At 46.6% G+C, this 19,907-nt stretch overlaps 1 pseudogene; it reads left to right on the top strand.

Moving 5' to 3' along the window:
• LOC132870544 (NLR family CARD domain-containing protein 3-like) overlaps positions 1-2,147 on the top strand; it is a 90,001-nt pseudogene extending 87,854 nt beyond the window's left edge.
• The last annotated feature ends 17,760 nt before the right edge of the window (positions 2,148-19,907 follow it).

Here is a 19,907-nt window from a genome sequence, read left to right on the forward strand (position 1 = left end):
CTGAAATTTGTTTCTGATTACAATGAGCGAGCGGTCACTTCCTCCTTCAGCAAGCAGCTTACACACACACACACACACCTCTAATTTAAAGACACACAAAGTAAATCTTGATGTTCATAAACTGAGGCAGTGAAGTGTGTGTCATTGTGTCTCTGCAGGTTGTGGGGTTGTGGTGTCTCAGATGAAGGCTGTGCTGCTCTCGCTTCAGCTCTGAGATCAAACCCCTCACAGCTGAGAGACCTGAATCTGCTTGGAAATGAAATAAGCGACTCAGGAAAGAAGCTGCTCTCTGCTCTTCAGAATGATGAACATTACAAACTACAAACACTGAGGTGAGTCATCACCTTTTTTAGATAAATGTCGAAAAAAAGAATAATCATTTCAGCTTATTGTTATTTTTCTTTAATGTCAGTAAACATCACATGACCAGGCCATGGAATGAAACCAGTGTGAGAAATGTTCACCCTGCTGTCTCTGACTTCATCCTGCTGCTTTTGTCTGAATAAGATGATCTCGGCTTTTCCCTGTTTCTGATCAGCAGCACACTTTCTTCTCAACTCTCCTCAAAACTCAGTAAAATGATCATCTTTAATGCCACACGGCCACGAATATGTGATTTAAGGAGCCACTTGACTCACTCTGACACTCCTTCCTGCTCTCCACCTCCACACCGTGTCTTCTGTCGTTCCTGTAAACTTCACCTCGGCTTCTTCTTAAAGTCTGCACTTAAATCTACATGTAGAACAAGAGATCAAACCCACCGCAGTGTGAGTTACTGTTTAAAAAGCTCCAAAGCCTGGGATTGGATAAGAGCAGTGATGGGAAACGTCTGCTCACTTTCCCGTTAGATCTCGTGGAAGTTCCCGTTTGTTGTAGCTCAATGTTAGAACACAGATATTATATAAGACTGAATAAATGTTGGGCAGCACGGTGGTGTAGTGGTTAGCGCTGTCACCTCACAGCAGGAAGGTCTGGGTTCGAGCCCCGGGGCCGGCGAGGGCCTTTCTGTGCGGAGTTTGCATGTTCTCCCCGTGTCCACGTGGGTTTCCTCCGGGTGCTCCGGTTTCCACCACAGTCCAAAGGCATGCAGGTTAGGATAACTGGTGACTCTAAATTGACCGTAGGTGTGAATGTGAGTGTGAATGGTTGTCTGTGTCTATGTGTCAGCCCTGTGATGACCTGGCGACTTGTCCAGGGTGTACCCCGCCTTTCGCCTGTAGTCAGCTGGGATAGGCTCCAGCTTGCCTGCGACCCTGTAGAACAGGATAAAGCGGCTACAGATAATGAGATGAGATGAATAAATCTAATCTCATTATCTCTAGCCGCTTTATCCTGTTGAATTAAATTATAAACAGGAGATAATAATGTTTCTCTTGGAGCAGAGATGATTCCATGCTGTTGGTCATGAAGTACCACAGTCCAGTGTGTGGGGATTAATCCAGATGTTTTTCTTTTATTTTCAGGTTGTAATGAACATGTGTGTGTGAGATGAAGACTCTGGTGTTCCTGCATTTCCATGTTGGGGAACAGACAACACATTCATAAACACATCAGTCATTTAGTTCTAACAAATGAAAGATACTCGGAGACGTGGTCAGTGTGTGTTCATGGTGCACAGTGAATCAGACTGCACACAATTCTACACTGAATGTGGAACAACTTGTGATCTGCATGAAACTGCCTGGACCTCAGTCCCTTAAAAACCCTGAAAGAGCAGGTGGAAAAGCACAGGGACTGATCTGAACCCAGTCAGTGGAAGAGGGAGCTGAAATGGACAGGAACAGTTTCAGGACATTGGTGGGATTCTCACCTGACAGGATCAGCATTTGGGGAGTTAATCTGAGGCCCCGAGGAGACTCACTACAAGGCACATTTATGACTTTGTCCTTTGGTTGGTGTTTAATGTAGTTTAGATCTTTTTGAAACAGGATCAGACCAAATCTGTTCATTTACTCTGATATCAGACGATCGAACCTGATATGGGATCAGTGCCATCCCTTTTACTGAAGTATACACTACTTACAATCTATTGTATAATTGTATCAGTCATATACAATTTGAAGAACTGAATATATCCAGTGTAATTATTTGTGTTGTATCAAATTAGTTTATTGATTTAAAATGAAATTTTTTCACACACACAAAACAATCAGCAGTTACTGAATGTATGTAGTGGAAGTTCATTATGTCTATCTATTATAGATATTTTAAGTTCGCTTCTTAGACAAGGATTTTTTTAACTTGTTACCTTGTTAACAGTTTCGGCGAGAATCTTCCGCCTTCTTCAGAAACTGTTCTTCAGGACTGTTTCTGAAGAAGGCGGAAGATTCTCGCCGAAACTGTTAACAAGGTAACAAGTTTAAAAAATCCTTGTCTAAGAAACGAACTTAAAATATCTATAACAGTTACTGAAAATAAGTTCATGTCCAGCAACAAAATATATAAAAACTGATTTGGGTGCCGTGTTTATTTCTCGGTATTTCAGGTGTAATGGTGTTTTAAAACATATTCATTTAATTTTATATACAGTACAGTGAGATACAGGGACGCCGCTAGAAATTTTGGGCCCCCTGAAAGATTAGAATTTTGGGCCCCCCAACTTTGCCCACCCTCGTCACAATTGCACTATTGTCATTATTTGACTTTTGATGGCTGCTGCATCATGGCCTGATGAGGGGTTAGTTAATGCATGAAAAAGTTTGATGCATTCAAGTTTGATGCATTTAAATGAACTCCATACTCAGTAGCCTTACAAATGTTACCCATAAAAGACAGGAAACATATTATAAATTTATTTCAAAGTGACACGGAGTGACATTTCAATTTGATCAATTACGTACGTATTTCTTCATATGTTGTAACCTCTATCCCTCTTTTATGTGTGCTGCGCTTTCTCCAGTTCCTCAATTTGAAACCAATGGTTTAGAACATGTGAACATTCCACACACGTAACCATGTCAAACACTTGACTGGTGTCCGTTATTAGCAACACTTTAATCTAGCAAACTGTATATGGTGCTCGCTCATTAAAAACTTCAATCCTAAAGCATTTATGGGTTGTATTGCTGCTTATCTCCTTCTCCAAAGGGGGGTTCAGTGGTTTGGTAGGGCGGAGGTCCCCCTGAGGCTGAATCTGTGCATATTTAGGGCACCCCATTAGTTATGAAACTGGTTATTAGCATGTGGCAGCGGGGGCGTGGTCAAGCGCTGGTCTGTGACAGGAGGGTGGAGTCAGGGAAGGTAAGTGGCAGAATCACTACACCTGAGAGCAATTAACCTGTGTTTGTGTGTCTTCCCAGTGACCGCGCCCTATATGAGGAGGGAGAGCGAGAGCGGGGAGAGCTGATCCCTGAACCAGACACCGGTTGTGTGTGTCTGTGCTAGTTTGGTTATTGTTAAACTGAAAAGTGTGGCAATAAAGCCAAGTGACAAACCTGATCTGTGTCCTGCCGTCCTCTGTGCTCCACCCACACATAGGGAGTACTAGAGTGGTGCTGAAACCCGGGAAAGTGGAGCACCAACCCCGCAGCCCCATAGAATCCTCCCCGTTCGCCGACCTGGTCCACGCCCTCGCCACGGCTCAGCAAAGCCAGCACCAGGCGCTCGTCACACTCCGAAAGGAACAAGAGCGGCGCTTCGAAGCCCTGGTGCTGGCCCAGCAGGAAGATCGCAAGGCGTTCCGGCATCTCCTCGCGTCGGCGGGGCCCACCAGCGCTCCAGCCGCGGGCCCGTCTCCCCTCACTGTCACCAAGATGGGCCCGCAGGATGACCCCGAGGCGTTCCTCACGTTATTTGAACAGGTCGCCGAAGCCTCGGGGTGGCCGATGGAGCAGCGCGCGGCGCACCTGCTCACGGGAGAGGCACAGCTGGCCGCGCTACAGCTCCCCGCCGACCGCCGGCTGGCCTACGTGGACCTCCGCCGGGCCGTCCTCCAGCGCGTGGGGCGCACCCCGGAACAACAGCGCCAGCGCTTCCGCGCGCTGCAATTGGAGGAAGTCGGCCGGCCGTTCGCGTTCGGCCAGCAGCTCCGGGATGCCTGCTGGTGGTGGCTAAGGGCCGACGATCGCGACGCCGAGGGAATCGTCGACCAGGTGGTGCTGGAACAGTTCATTGCGAGCTTACCAGCAGGAACCGCGGAGTGGGTCCAGTGCCACTGCCCGGCGTCGCTGGATCAGGCAGTCGAGCTGGCGGAGGATCATCTGGCGGGTGTCCCGGCGGCAGGACAGCAGATGACATCTTCTCTTCTCTCCTCTTCTCTCTCTCTCCCTCCTCCTGTGTCCCATCCTCACCCCATTCCCCCACCGCGGAGGCGGGGGCCGGCACCACCCCAGCCAGCCCGCCGCACCCGCGGTGCCCTCCCATTTCTCCCTTCTGTGTCTGTCTCTCCCCCACCTCAGGTGAGTGAGCCCCAGATCACCGGTGCAGAGGGAAAGCCCGGGCCGGTTTGCTGGCGCTGTGGGGAACCGGGCCACCTTCAACAGCAGTGCACAGCAAGGGAAGTGGGCACAGTGGTTCGGATCCCCGACGCGCCAGAGGCCGCCCTCGATCGGGCCGGAGCGTATCGCATACCGATGAGTATCCAAGGGGCTACATATCAGGCGTTGGTGGATTCTGGTTGTAATCAGACCTCAATTCGCCAAAGCCTGGTTCAAAACGAGGCATTGGGGGGAGCACAAGGGGTGAAGGTGTTGTGTGTGCACGGGGATGTTCACCGCTACCCTTTGGTGTCGGTCCACATTATTTTCAGAGGGGAAAAATTTATAGTGAAGGCGGCGGTTAATCCTCGCCTTACCCACTCTTTAATTTTGGGGACTGATTGGCCGGGATTTCGGGGTTTAATGACGCGCCTAGTAGAGAGTGGGTCCTGCCAGTTGACAGGGGGAGGTCCCGGTGTCGCTTTGGCGGGAGCAGCTGTCACAGAGCCGTCTACGTCATCTCCGCGTCAGAGTGAGGAGCCGCCGGCTCCTCCTCTCTCTATTGGGGAATCCCTCGCAGATTTCCCATTAGAGCAGTCGCGAGACGAGACTCTGCAGCATGCGTTTGACCAAGTGAGAGTAATCGATGGTCAAACGCTCCCGCCGAATGCCACCCCGTCCTTCCCCTACTTCGCGATTATGAAGGATAGATTATACCAAGTGACACAGGACACTCAAACTAAAGAGCGAGTCACGCAGCTTTTGATTCCAAAGAGCCGCCGGGAATTGGTATTTCAGGCGGCTCACTTTAATCCCATGGCTGGACACTTAGGGCAGGATAAAACACTAGCCCGAATAATGGCCCGATTCTATTGGCCGGGGATTCGCGGCGATGTCCATAGGTGGTGTACAGCATGCCGCGAATGCCAGTTAGTAAATCCAGCGGCCATTCCAAAAGCGCCTTTGCGCCCTCTACCGTTAATCGAGACCCCATTTAAGAGAATTGGGATGGATCTCGTCAGGCCATTAGATCGGTCAGCACGAGGGTACCGCTTTATATTAGTTCTGGTGGACTATGCAACGCGATACCCGGAAGCAGTGCCTCTGCGCAATATCTCAGCACGCAGTATTGCAGAGGCACTCTTCCGCGTCATCTCCCGAGTTGGAATCCCGAAAGAGATTCTGACTGATCAAGGCACTACATTTATGTCACGAACACTGCGCGAACTGTATGGGTTATTGGGGATTAAGCCGATCCACACCAGTGTGTATCACCCACAAACGGACGGTTTAGTGGAACGGTTCAACTGCACCCTCAAAAATATTATTAAGAAATTCATGAGTGAGGATGCACGTAATTGGGATAAGTGGCTCGAACCCTTGCTGTTCTCAGTGCGAGAGGTCCCCCAAGCCTCCACGGGGTTCTCCCCGTTCGAATTATTATATGGGCGTAAGCCGCGCGGCATCCTGGACGTGCTGCGGGAAAATTGGGAGGAGGGACCTTCACAAAGTAAGAACGAAATTCAGTACGTTATGGACCTGCGCGCAAAACTCCACACACTCACCCACCTAACTCAGGAGAATTTGCGGCAGGCCCAGGAACGGCAAGCCCGCCTGTACAACAAGGGTACGCGCCTTAGAGAGTTCACACCGGGAGATAAAGTACTCGTACTGTTGCCCACGTCGAGCTCCAAATTGATCGCCAAGTGGCAAGGACCCTTTGAGGTCACACGGCGAGTCGGGGACGTCGACTATGAGGTGAGGTGAACAGACAGGGGTGGGGCGCTACAGATTTACCACCTCAATCTGCTTAAACTCTGGAATGAGGAGGTCCCCATGGCGTTGGTGTCGGTGGTTCCGGAGAAGGCGGAGCTGGGACCGGAGGTTCAAAAAGGGACATTGGCATCACGTACCTCTCCGGTCCCCTGTGGAGACCACCTCTCCCCAACCCAACTCACGGAGGTCGCCCAGTTGCAGACCAAGTTTGCGGTTGTGTTCTCGCCCCTGCCCGGTCGCACTAACCTCATAGAGCACCACATAGAGACGCCCCCGGGGGTGGTAGTGTGTAGCCGCCCTTACAGACTACCTGAACACAAAAAAAAGGTGGTTCGGGAAGAACTTCAGACCATGCTCGAAATGGGCATCGTCGAGGAGTCCCACAGTGACTGGAGCAGCCCAGTGGTCTTGGTACCCAAGGCCGACGGGTCGGTCCGGTTCTGTGTGGACTATAGAAAAAAGTCAATGCGGTGTCTAAATTTGACGCGTACCCAATGCCTCGTATTGATGAGTTGCTCAACCGACTCGGCACTGCTCGCTTTTACTCGACACTGGATTTGACGAAGGGATATTGGCAGATCCCCTTGACTCCATTATCCCGAGAGAAAACGGCCTTTTCCACACCATTCGGCTTACACCAGTTCGTCACACTTCCGTTCGGGCTGTTTGGGGCGCCCGCTACGTTTCAGCGGCTGATGGACCGGGTCCTCCGGCCGCACGCCACCTATGAGGCCGCTTACCTAGACGACATCATTTATAGTAATGACTGGCAGCGGCACCTGCAACACCTGAGGGCCGTCCTTAGGTCGCTGAGGCGGGCGGGACTCACTGCCAACCCGAAGAAGTGTGCGATTGGGCGGGTGGAAGTACGGTATCTGGGCTTCCACTTGGGCAATGGGCAGGTGCGTCCTCAAATTAATAAGACAGCAGCGATTGCGGCCTGCCCGAGGCTCAAGACCAAAAAGGGGGTGAGACAGTTCCTGGGGCTGGCTGGCTACTATCGGGAGGTTTATACCTAATTATTCGGACGTCACCAGCCCGCTGACTGACCTCACTAAAAAGGGGGTGCCAGATCCGGTCCAGTGGACGGAGCAGTGCCAGCGGGCTTTCTCCGAGGTAAAGGCTGCACTGTGTGGGGGGCCACTTTTACACTCCCCTGACTTCTCTCTCCCTTTTTTGTTACAGACGGATGTGTCGGACAGAGGGCTGGGGGCCGTTTTGTCCCAGCAGGTGGAGGGGGAGGACCGCCCGGTTCTATACATCAGCCGAAAGCTGTCAGTGCGTGAGGGGCGCTACAGCACAATTGAGAAAGAGTGCCTGGCGATCAAGTGGGCGGTCCTCGCCCTCCGTTACTACCTGCTGGGGCGCTCTTTCACCCTCTGTTCAGACCACGCGCCCCTCCAGTGGCTCCACCGCATGAAGGATGCCAACGCGCGGATCACCCGTTGGTATCTGGCACTCCAACCCTTTAACTTCAAGGTGGTCCACAGGCCGGGGGCGCAGATGGTCGTGGCGGACTTCCTCTCCCGTCGGGGGGGGAGTCGGCTGCGGGCCGGACGGGCGCCCGGCCTGAGTCGGGCGGTGGGGGTATGTGGCAGTGGGGGCGTGGTCAAGCGCCGGTCTGTGACAGGAGGGCGGAGTCAGGGAAGGTAAGTGGCAGAACCACTACACCTGAGAGCAATTAACCTGTTTGTGTGTCTTCCCAGTGACCGCGCCCTATATGAGGAGGGAGAGCGAGAGCGGGGAGAGCTGATCCCTGAACCAGACGCCGGTTGTGTGTGCGTCTGTGCTAGTTTGGTTATTGTTAAACTGAAAAGTGTGGCAATAAAGCCAAGTGACAAACCTGATCTCTGTCCTGCCGTCCTTTGTGCTCCACCCACACATAGGGAGTACTACATAGCACTAGTTATTAGCACCAGCATAACGTAATATTTCATCTTGTTTATCAGACAAGTCAGTTCAGTTATTAAAATGGAAAAAATGTCACTGTACAAACTGTAAAAGTGTTCTCTTGATAGGCTAATCCAACCACGTTCATACTGTTCATTTACCATTCGCTATGTGGGTGCAATCAGTTAATTATTGATATTAAGTGATCAATCTCGTTAAATCAGTCTCATTAAATTTTGAAGGTCAATAATTAAAATGAATCAATCCCATTGAATCGTTTAATTTGACTCATTTGAATTGAATCATACCATAGAATCAGTCTCATTCAGTGAATCGTTCAATGAATCGTTTAGTGAATCATTTGATGAATCGTTCAATGAATCATTTAGTGAACCATACCATTAATCCTGGTGCTTAATAATAAATTACCAAACAGCTAAATTATGGTATATTTCCAAATTATTACAATCACTTACCACATTACATAACTTTTATATGCACCCTTTTTGAATTCTTTGAGAAGATTGGGGACTTCAGATATTGTTGTTCATACAAATAAAACACAGTTGTTTAATAAATGAATTTATTATACAAAGATAAAAAAAAATTATATACAAGCAGTGAGGGGTGTGTGTGTGTGTGTGTATGGCCTAGCCTGTTGCTAGCTGAAACAAAGGAATGTTATCCAAGTAGAACAAAAGGTTAGCTCTGTTGCTAATCTTTACTTTTGTGTGTGTGTGTGTGTGTGTGTAGGACTTGACCATGTGTTTAGCCTCGTGTAGCTAACTACACGTGGTGGAGGCCTAGATTAGCCTTGTGTTGCTAGTGTGTGTTTGCTAAAGGCCCTATGGCCTAGCTAAAGTGTGTTTGTTAGGCCTTATGAGGCCTACTGAGCACGTGTTGCTAAAGACAAAGGGAAGCTATCTAAAGTGTATCAGGCCTGGTCAGGCCTGTTGAGCACATGTTTTCTCAGTAACAAAAAGATTCCACACTCATAACATTACCAAACTCACTGAAACCTTGATAAGGTCAAAATGTATGATAAAGAAATTAGTGTTAGTCAGAATAAGAGAGAGAGAGAGAGAGAGAGAGAGAGAGAGAGAGAGAAGCATGCCAGCCTATCTATTAAACAATTGAGAGAACATAGATCCAAAATAAATCAACACGCTGCGTGTTCAACAGTGTAACAATAAACCTGGGTTTAAAGTCACACTATTTCAATAAAAGCAAATTCCTAAGACTATCCTAATTATGCCCAAATGCCAAAATCTTACTTAATCCTGCCTTTAGCAAGATATGAAGAACTATTCGCCGGTGTAGTTTCGGGCCTCGCCGTGGGAGCACGTGAGCCGCTCGTGATGGAGGCGCAGAGAACTTTCGGGTCCAGCGGAGCACTTGGGTGGTTCCCGTGGAAAGCAGAGGATTCTTGGTCCGAACCTCAGCGTTCGTGAGGAAAAGTCTCTGATCAGAATAAGATGCACAGCGCTTTTGAGTTAAAAAGGATTCAATCGCTTCTTAACTTTTAACTGCCTGGGCTGCAGTCGTGACGTCACTTCTAATGCAAGTAAACCGGTTGTAACTCAGGTTGAGTTTAAAGATCGCGCGACTCTAGAGTTTACCTTTGCCAAGGGTAAGTAAGAAAATCGCGATGAGTGATGGATCTTGCAAGAAAGAAGACGTCTTTTTGAGTGGAGAGCGCCTCTTTATACGTCCAGATTCATCGGAAGCCAGACGTGAGAGACAAAGATGGTGGAGCTTCCGCTTGGATTTATGCGTGCATGGCAGACTGACGTAGGTGATCCCGCCCACGCGTGACGTAGGTCACACGGAAGTTGCCTGGGAATTGTAGTTCTGACACAAGATGGCGGCATGATACCTACAGTCCCCCTTTTGGTCTCAGGGGTATGACGGAGTCGTAGCACTGAGAGCACCGTATCGTATCATCGCCGTGTCCATAGTCCTTGAGGTAGACTTGTCCTGTGCAGTTCATGGTGTCCTGCGAAGACTGTGTAAACTTGTGAGTTCCAGTAAGACAGTTGGAGACAGAGGCATTTTGGGCATATCACTATGGGCATTTTGGGCATATAATCATTATCTAACTAACTAGATCAAAACCACATCAAAAAAATTAAACATTGAACATGAAACATGTAGTATTCAATTTCCTATGCATAAAAAAAAAACAAGAAAAGAGAAGAAATGAAGGAAGGAAAGAAGTATTAGTGTTTGGGTTGGCAAACCTAATCTTCTGGGAAGGTGATAGCAGTGGGTGGTCTGGCTAGAAAGCGTGCGCTACTGCGGCTAGCTGTCGGGGACACAGACCATCTTATCTAGCTAGGTGTGTAGTGTTATGTATGGGTTGCCTGGGCAGACCCAGTGGATGTCTTTCGTGAAGGTGCACATCTCTAAGTTTGTGGATTCACAAAAATGAGGATGGCACTGCCAAGACTCTATGCCAGGTGTATTTGTGATGAATACACACTAGTAATAATAGCGGATTTTAGTATTTTATCTACCATGTTATACTGAAGGGTTACTTCATTGTGTTGGTGAAGTCTGACCGGGAATGTTAGTGTACGCTTATGGTTGAGTGATGCGTACAAGCTAAGTGGACAGGATGGGCCTAGCTGTCGTCCACCCCCTTTTGGAGTGAGGACTGTTCAAAAGGTTTGATTCGATTATCATGGAAATCGATATGAAAGTGTTTGATTAGGCCTAGATGTCCTAATGTGATACGCGACGGGGAACGGTTTTCCCACGATCGAAAGGTCTCGACCAGGGTGGTAGGAACTTCTCTGAGATTCGGGCATAGTAGGCTTTGTGTCCTTCTACTCTCGAATCGAGATTCTTTTGGGCACCTCTAAAGGTTGACTGTAGGTGGCGTCGTAGGTCGGCGACATGTTGACGTGCGGTGTATGCAATCGCGACGCTCATGGCCTCTGGTTTGTATAGGAGATGCGGGGGAAGAACCGACTCTCACCCAGTCATCATCCCAAGGGGTGTGACTTCAGTGGCGCAATGAGGGGTGGACCGAATGGCCCTTAGCACCAAGGGAAGTTTCACGTCCCAAATTTTACCATGGTTTGTGATATACTCTCGCAGCATGCTCACAATGGTTTGAATGGCTCGTTCAGCCTGACCAGAGAATTGAGGGTGGTGCGCGATATCAAATTTCGCCTCGACGCCTAACGTGTTCCACAGCGCAGCCATTACAACAGCAGTGAAATGGGTGTCTGTGTCTGAGTCGATGGATAGAGGGAGATTTTTGCCACTAGGGGGAGTCGCGATGTCGGGTGTTTCGACATCGAACTCGGTGTGCAAAGACATGAACTGAGGTTCATACGAAATTTGATCTCGCGTGGCGCTCGGTTGATCGGTGTTCGCACTAATCTCGTCGCAACGGTTTTGTGCATATTTTGTGGGATCCAACGACTGTGGGGTTTTGTTTTGTGTGAAGCTGACTAAGTTTATGTCGCAGGGCTTGGTTGGGATTGGGTCGCCTTGTGAGAGCCGTGTGTCTGAGAAATGGTGAAGACTTTAGCGCACATGAGAGGTGCGTCTTGTGTTTGCCTTCGCCACCAGGGGGGGCCCTACATCCTGACCCTCACCTGCTGTTTCAGAGGGATCTCCTCCCCCTTTCACGAGATATACCCATGGTTCCTGGCCTAGTCATGCCAGCAAATAGCTTTTTGCCATTTTTCTTGGGCTCTTTTGTTTTCTCTGTTGAGGGGTCTGACGTCTCCTGTAACAGTTCTTTAATCTCAGCCAACTGGGCTTTTAAAGAGTCCAGCTCTGAGTGGAACTCACCAGGTTGGTCTGAGTCACTGTGTTGGTCGTCTCTACCCTTGCGTTTAGAGCTACGGTCAGAATGCTTCTGCCGTTTCTGGTCAGAGTGGGGATGACAGTTTTGCTGCCAACCGTTTTGTTCCCTACGACCCTTTTCATGTGATGGGCGATTGCCATAGTCACTGTGGACTCGCCCTCGGTCCCTCCTGGCCTTACCTTGTCGATTTTTCCACTCACCCTTGTGATGGCTCGGCAAGGATCGGGCTGGACCGGAATTTTTCCAGGTGGGTCCCACTTTTGGAGCTTCACCTCCTTCTAAGGTTAGCGGGGGCTTGTCCTCACTCTGGAGGCTAAGGACTCTGGGTTCATCATCATTTCCGTTTGCGGTTTTGACGATGGTCTCCCAGGTCATTTGGGCTAGTCGCCTAATTTCCCTCATCGAATAGCGACCTTGTTGACACGTCAGTGTGACATGGGTCCGCACGCTTGGGTGGAGGTTATGTAAGAAGAGAGATATGAAACCTCTATCTTCTTCCAACCCTGGTGCGCTACTACCTTGGAAATAGGCAGTACGTAGCCGTCTGTAATATTCACGAGGCGCCTCAGACCGTTTTTGTTTGATTTGTAATGCACACAATATCGCGGAGGTTTCGTCTGTGTATGGCGCATATTCTTCCCTCATGTAATTGCGAAGTTTCGAATAACTATCGCGAATGTTTGGGGGTAGTGTCTCTAAAAAGGCACGAACGCTACTACTGGAGGTCTTCCAGATTAGTCTAAGTTTTTCACGTGTTGTGGCGTTCGGCAGGTCCATCAGGCATCGATCAATTCCTCGTAAATAATCATTTACGTTTGTTCTTTTATTATCGGGATCGAATCGCTCGATATCTTGGGCAAGTAGGTCAATTTGCCGTAAGCGAAGGGTTTGGTGCACGTCCTTGTGCGACCTTCTTGGCTCTTCTGAGCACTCACTATCTAAGCTACTCTGGTGTTGTTCCCGTTTCGCACTAGATTCATAGTCTGATTCATCTGGAGATTGATCAGGGAAACTGAAGCGCACTGACCTAGGTGTGCTACGGGCCTGGGCTCGGGATGAGCGCAGGGCGGCTCCATCCTGGCTAGACGACGACGGAGTCGTGTAGCGAGTTGATGGAGTTTGGCGGGATGTCTGGTTCTCGACCAGATCATTTACGGTGTCCGGTTCGGACGCCTCTTCCTGCTCTGAGCTTTGGCGCATTGTTGGGGGTCTTTCACGCCCCCCGCGCTGCTCTTGGGGGGTCTGCTCCTGGGCAGCCCTCTTGGCAACCATTTCGGCTTTCTCTAGCCGTTCGGTGCAATCATCAAGGGAGGTCTTCAAGAGCTCAAGCTCCCTATGTAAATCATTATTATCAGCTGTCAGCTTGGCGTTGCTGGTGGTCAGCCTTTCAACCTCTCCGCGAAGGCATCTGATTTCTGAATCAGCATCTTGGAAGTATGATAGGAACAGCTTACCTAGTGCCGCTTGGACACTAATAGTTGTTCTTTTTGGATCTCTCATATGTTTGTTTGAATTGTCTATGTTGTTTTGGCATTCACTCTCACTCGTGCTCTTAATGTTTGCCTTTCCGGAGGCAGAGCAGTGAAGGAGGTCTGCGATGACCTCAAGGAGAGACATGTCTTGAGCGTTGTCTTCCATTTTTGAGACACGAGGGGATGCCATTTTACTTAGGCTGGATACTAGATAATTAATCAAGTTAATTATTAATTTAATCATTATTAATTAACTATGTAATTAATAAGGTTTGTTTGGAAAGGCTCTCTTATCCTAAATTAAATAGGTTATGAGTATTTGTGATATGGTTATCAGGCTACTGTTAACCGTTTTAACACACCTGGGGATATACCTTAGCAGTTGCTGAATTAAACTGATAGTTTATTTGTTGAACAATATTCCAGAAGTCAACAAACCAATCGCCTCACACGGGGCACCAATTTAACTGTGGGTGCAAACAGTTAATTATTAAGTGATCAATCTCGTTAAATCAGTCTCATTAAATTTTGAAGGTCAATAATTAAAATGAATCAATCCCATTGAATCGTTTAATTTGACTCGTTTGAATTGAATCATACCATAGAATCAGTCTCATTCAGTGAATCGTTCAATGAATCGTTTAGTGAATCATTTGGTGAATCGTTCAATGAATCATTTAGTGAATCATACCATTAATCCTGGTGCTTAATAATAAATTACCAAACAGCTAAATTATGGTATATTTCCAAATTATTACAATCACTTACCACATTACATAACTTTTATATGCACCCTTTTTGAATTCTTTGAGAAGATTGGGGACTTCAGATATTGTTGTTCATACAAATAAAACACAGTTGTTTAATAAATGAATTTATTATACAAAGATAAAAAAAAAATTATATACAAGCAGTGAGGGGTGTGTGTGTGTGTGTGTGTGTATATGGCCTAGCCTGTTGCTAGCTGAAACAAAGGAATGTTATCCAAGTAGAACAAAAGGTTAGCTCTGTTGCTAATCTTTACTTTTGTGTGTGTGTGTGTGTAGGACTTGACCATGTGTTTAGCCTCGTGTAGCTAACTACACGTGGTGGAGGCCTAGATTAGCCTTGTGTTGCTAGTGTGTGTTTGCTAAAGGCCCTATGGCCTAGCTAAAGCGTGTTTGTTAGGCCTTATGAGGCCTACTGAGCACGTGTTGCTAAAGACAAAGGGAAGCTATCTAAAGTGTATCAGGCCTGGTCAGGCCTGTTGAGCACATGTTTTCTCAGTAACAAAAAGATTCCACACTCATAACATTACCAAACTCACTGAAACCTTGATAAGGTCAAAATGTATGATAAAGAAATTAGTGTTAGTCAGAATAAGAGAGAGAGAGAGAGAGAGAGAGAAAAGCATGCCAGCCTATCTATTAAACAATTGAGAGAACATAGATCCAAAATAAATCAACACGCTGCGTGTTCAACAGTGTAACAATAAACCTGGGTTTAAATTCACACTATTTCAATAAAAGCAAATTCCTAAGACTATCCTAATTATGCCCAAATGCCAAAATCTTACTTAATCCTGCCTTTAGCAAGATATGAAGAACTATTCGCCGGTGTAGTTTCGGGCCTCGCCGTGGGAGCACGTGAGCCGCTCGTGATGGAGGCGCAGAGAACTTTCGGGTCCAGCGGAGCACTTGGGTGGTTCCCGTGGAAAGCAGAGGATTCTTGGTCCGAACCTCAGCGTTCGTGAGGAAAAGTCTCTGATCAGAATAAGATGCACAGCGCTTTTGAGTTAAAAAGGATTCAATCGCTTCTTAACTTTTAACTGCCTGGGCTGCAGTCGTGACGTCACTTCTAATGCAAGTAAACCGGTTGTAACTCAGGTTGAGTTTAAAGATCGCGCGACTCTAGAATTTACCTTTGCCAAGGGTAAGTAAGAAAATCGCGATGAGTGATGGATCTTGCAAGAAAGAAGACGTCTTTTTGAGTGGAGAGCGCCTCTTTATACGTCCAGATTCATCGGAAGCCAGACGTGAGAGACAAAGATGGTGGAGCTTCCGCTTGGATTTATGCGTGCATGGCAGACTGACGTAGGTGATCCCGCCCACGCGTGACGTAGGTCACACGGAAGTTGCCTGGGAATTGTAGTTCTGACACAAGATGGCGGCATGATACCTACAGCTAATATTTTGAACACACACGTGAGCGATAGCCACCTTTCTTTGGGAAAAACCGAGTGACCAGTTGCCTGCCTCTCCGGTCCCTCTCAGCTTTCAGCTGCCTTTCTTTACGTTTTTGACAGCCACTCTTCATATTTAGCGATCATAGACTGTACGCACTCCACTGCTGGCTGGCTGGCTGCTGCACCGCGACACAGCAGCAAGTAGCGTTGCACTGATCAGCACACAGATTTAACGCATCGCGCTTCTACCAGAACTGGACCGTACCATTTTGCAAAAGGGGGAGGGTTAAATGACAATATGTTGAAGAACTCAAGAAATAGACAACCTTGTTCAATTAGCTCATTTTACCAGATGGAATATTGCATTGTTGTTATTTCAAAAGTCTTATTAAAATCATTAAAAGCATATTATCAGCCCCTTGAAGGGCCCCATGGCAGTGCTGGGCCCCTAGAATTGTTCTAACCTTTCCCCCCCTGGCGGCACCCATGGTGAGATAATGTGAGGGCTTTGTGTGAATTAATAGAAATTCAGTCCTAAAGTTGTCAGGGTGATTGTAGTCCGAAACAATCGGAGTAAAATCGTTTGTATTAAGTGTCCTGAGCCATCTTCTAAGTGTATGTTTGTGCTGTCTTTATTTGGGGCCGTCCTCCACAGGAGCCAAGTCATGAGAACCTCAGCTAGAAGTAGAGCATCAGAATGGATCAGTCAGGTCTGGAGAGCAGGAGACGCCAACATCACTCGCATCTCAGGAGTGACATGTAACTTGAGAGAAACAGAAACACAGATTGTTTGGTCTGTGCATCATCATGTCATGGTTAAAAACAGTGTATAATGTGTGCTGAGTGCAAGCAGGGATTCCAGCATGGCTAACTATGGCAGTATAACTAAAACGGAGAGCCAGAAGGAAACACAGACATGACGGAGCCCTGGGACACAAAGCAGCCAGTCACTCCACCATCACGTGTGTGTGTGTGTGTGTGTACACATACACTGCATGAGGTCTTGGCTGTTCCTGCCAAGTTATGTGCTAGAGCTAATCAGAGCAGCTCCAGTTTTGTGGACTTGACATCATCCTAAAACACACACAGCCATGGGCGTAGCGGACACGGGGTACATGGGGGACATGTCCCCCGCACTTCCCGTATTTGTGCCCTCTGTCCCCCGCACTTTTTACAGCCATTACAGTCACTCAATTCATGTTTAACACATGAAAACGTGTTTTTCCGAGCCGCCTCTAAACGCATCATGAGCAGGCGGAGCTGAGGCGGCAAACAAACCCCGCTGTGGTGATCAGAGACGCTTTAGAAAATATTGTATGAGTATCTTTGGTGTGATTCAGATCTGGGCAGTGCTTCTGTATGTTCAGCAAACCAGCCAAGAGGCTAAAGACTTTACACAGTTTTTTCCAAACAAACCATGTAAGTTGAGTAATGCTGTTGAATGTAGATAATGTTGAGCTAAAAGATGACAAATAGATGTCAGTTTAGTTAGTTAAGCTAGCTAGCTAACTTAGAGGCGGTAGTAACTAGTTACATTTACTTGAGTAACTTTTTGGATAAATTGTACTCTTGAGTTGTTTTGTTGCAAAATACGTTTGACTTTTACTTGAGTAATATTATTCTAAAGTAACAATACTCTTCCTTGAGTAACGTTACTATTTTGGCTACTCTAAGATTACTCACTTCTGGGTAGAAAATAAGAATATAAATGTATTTGTGTTCCTTTGACTGTTATTTTTGTAAAGATTTAATTTATTTTTGTGGTAGTTAAAGTTTAAAGTACATGAATTTGCTGATTATTATTACTGTATTCCTAATTCTATTTCAAAATGTTGTTTTCCACATATTTTTTAATCTTTATTGCCACAACAGAAAGAGCAGGGTGAGAGAGACAGTGGACCAGAGGCCAACAGGGAGGATTATGCAGGGTCACAGGTGAGAAGAGAATATAACTAGCTATGTCACTACTACTATTCTTAATTCTATTTATAAATTTTACTTTATAGGATTTATAGATTGAGAGTATATCATTTTAAAGAACTAAAGTTGGTTCCCTGGTGCTGTGCTTCTTTAGCTGCTAAGGAGAGGTGTAATTGAATGCGAGAGGATGATAAATCACTCAATAGACCTCTGAACAATTTGTCCCCCTCACTTCTAAAAATGATGGCTACGCCCCTGCACACAGCGTTTCATAGACCATATACTACAGATCTTATTCAGGTCTGGATTCTGACTGGTCAGAAGGGGTTGATTAATTTTCTATAACAGCAGCTCTAAACCTGTGCTAGATGATGGAGTTTGAGCTCAGTTTTTTCCAGAGGTCAGCACTTCCAGACAGAACACGAAATCATGGGTCTCATCCACCAAAAAGTTCTCCTACACACCAGGGATTACTACCGATCAATTCTATACAAATATCATGACAATCTCACCCTTTAAAGCTGCAGTCAGTAGGATTGAGAAGACAGTGGACTTGGCTTGAAAATTTGAACGAGGGCCACTTCCAGGTCTCTCCCCCTCCCTCTAATTTGCTTTGTATAAATGAAGTTGTCTGTAAATGAAAATAGGCACAGTTGCTTAGAAGGATGAACCATCTCGGTTTCATGGTGGTCCTTAAAAAAAAAAAAATCCATAAAACAAATCAACATGAATACACACAGACAAAAGCTCTCCTGGTCCTAGCCACTCCCACTGACTTCCCAGTGATACCAGAACACATCCAGTAAATGTCCACACACCCATACACAGCAATAAACATGCATTAACATGCATCTGCACATTAGAGATCAATTATTACCAAATCCCAGGTGAAATTAGAATCAAGAGGAAGTTACTTGCAAATAAGTAAAAAGAGATGCCTTAAAGCGATGAACCAAAGTAACCGATCGAAGTGAAGGGGGCAGGTTAGTCCAGTCTGATGGAGATTTCAGTTTAAAGACACTTCACCCAATTTCTTTAGACATTTTAGGAACAAAGAAAAAGATGCTCATGCCGATATGCCTTAGCCGATATGAAGACCTTTATTGAATTTAAAAAATGTTTAGATAAGCGGGATAGTTAAAGAAAATACATTTAAAAATAAAGTTGCCAAGTAATTTGCAACCAGCTTCACCAATAAAGTGGTGTTAACCAATTTAGCGTCTCATACGTGTAACAATGATGGGTTCGAACAGGACTCCTCAAAACAAATCTCCAGACTACAACTTCAAATTAAAAAAAATTGGGACAGTAGAGAAAATGCAAATTTAAAAAAAGAAGTAATTTCTTAATGTACTTTGACTTGTATTTCATTGCAGACAGAATGAACCTGAGATATTTCATGGTTTGTTGGTCAACTTTATTTCATTTGTTAATATACATCCATTCCTGCATTTCAGACCTGCAACACATTCCAAAAAAAGCTGTGGCAGGGGCAATTCAGGGCTCGTAACGAGGTAACACAAATAATTATGTGATTTGAAACCGGTGATGACAACAGGTGACTGTAATCATGATTTGGTACAAAATCAGTATCCATGAAAGGCCAAGTCTTTTATGAGCTGAAATGGGCCGAGGATCTCCAGTTTGTCAACAAATGTGTGTGTCAAGGGTAAGGGCTGAAGCCTAAGCTGAACACCCATGGTCTCCAATCCTTCAGATGGTACTGAATCAAGAACTGTCATTCATCTATAGCGGATAGAACCACATGGGCTCAGGATTACTCTGGCAAATCTTTGTCAAGCTCTACAATTATATCCACAGAGTTACATCTACAACTGCAAAGTTAAACTTTACTGTGTAAAAAGAAAGTCGTATGTTAATTGTGTCCAGAAGCGTCATTGACTTCTCTGGGCTCGGAAGCATCTGTGATGGATCATCACACAGCAGAAACATGTATTGTGGTCAGATGAATCAGTATTTCAGGTCTTTTTTGTAAGAAATGGACACCATGTGCTCTGGACCAAAGACGAAAAGGATCATCTAGGCTGCTACCAGCAACAAGTCCAAAAGCCAGGGTGTGTCATGGTATGGCGTTGGGTCAGTGCCCTTGGCAAAGGTAACTTACACTTCTGTGATGGAGCATTAATGCAGAAAAGTCCACTGAAATTTTGGAGCAACATCTGCTGCCTTGAAGACGACATCTTTACCAGGGAGACTTCAACAGGACAATGCAAAACGAGGGTTATGTATATAACCGCGGTTCTATGAGTTTCGGATGACCGCCAGAGGCGGTGCTTTCAGCACATGGATATCCATCACACGAACGTGCAGGTCGAGTAATAGTAACAACAAAGTCACGTGTGACCTGGGTGACGTCACCCCGTGACCCCGGCATAAAAGACCGGTAAACCCAGGAAGTGACCTCTTGGCAAATCTTCTCGTGTACA

The sequence above is a fragment of the Neoarius graeffei genome, chromosome 22 (assembly GCF_027579695.1).
Source record: "Neoarius graeffei isolate fNeoGra1 chromosome 22, fNeoGra1.pri, whole genome shotgun sequence".
Taxonomy (NCBI): domain Eukaryota; kingdom Metazoa; phylum Chordata; class Actinopteri; order Siluriformes; family Ariidae; genus Neoarius; species Neoarius graeffei.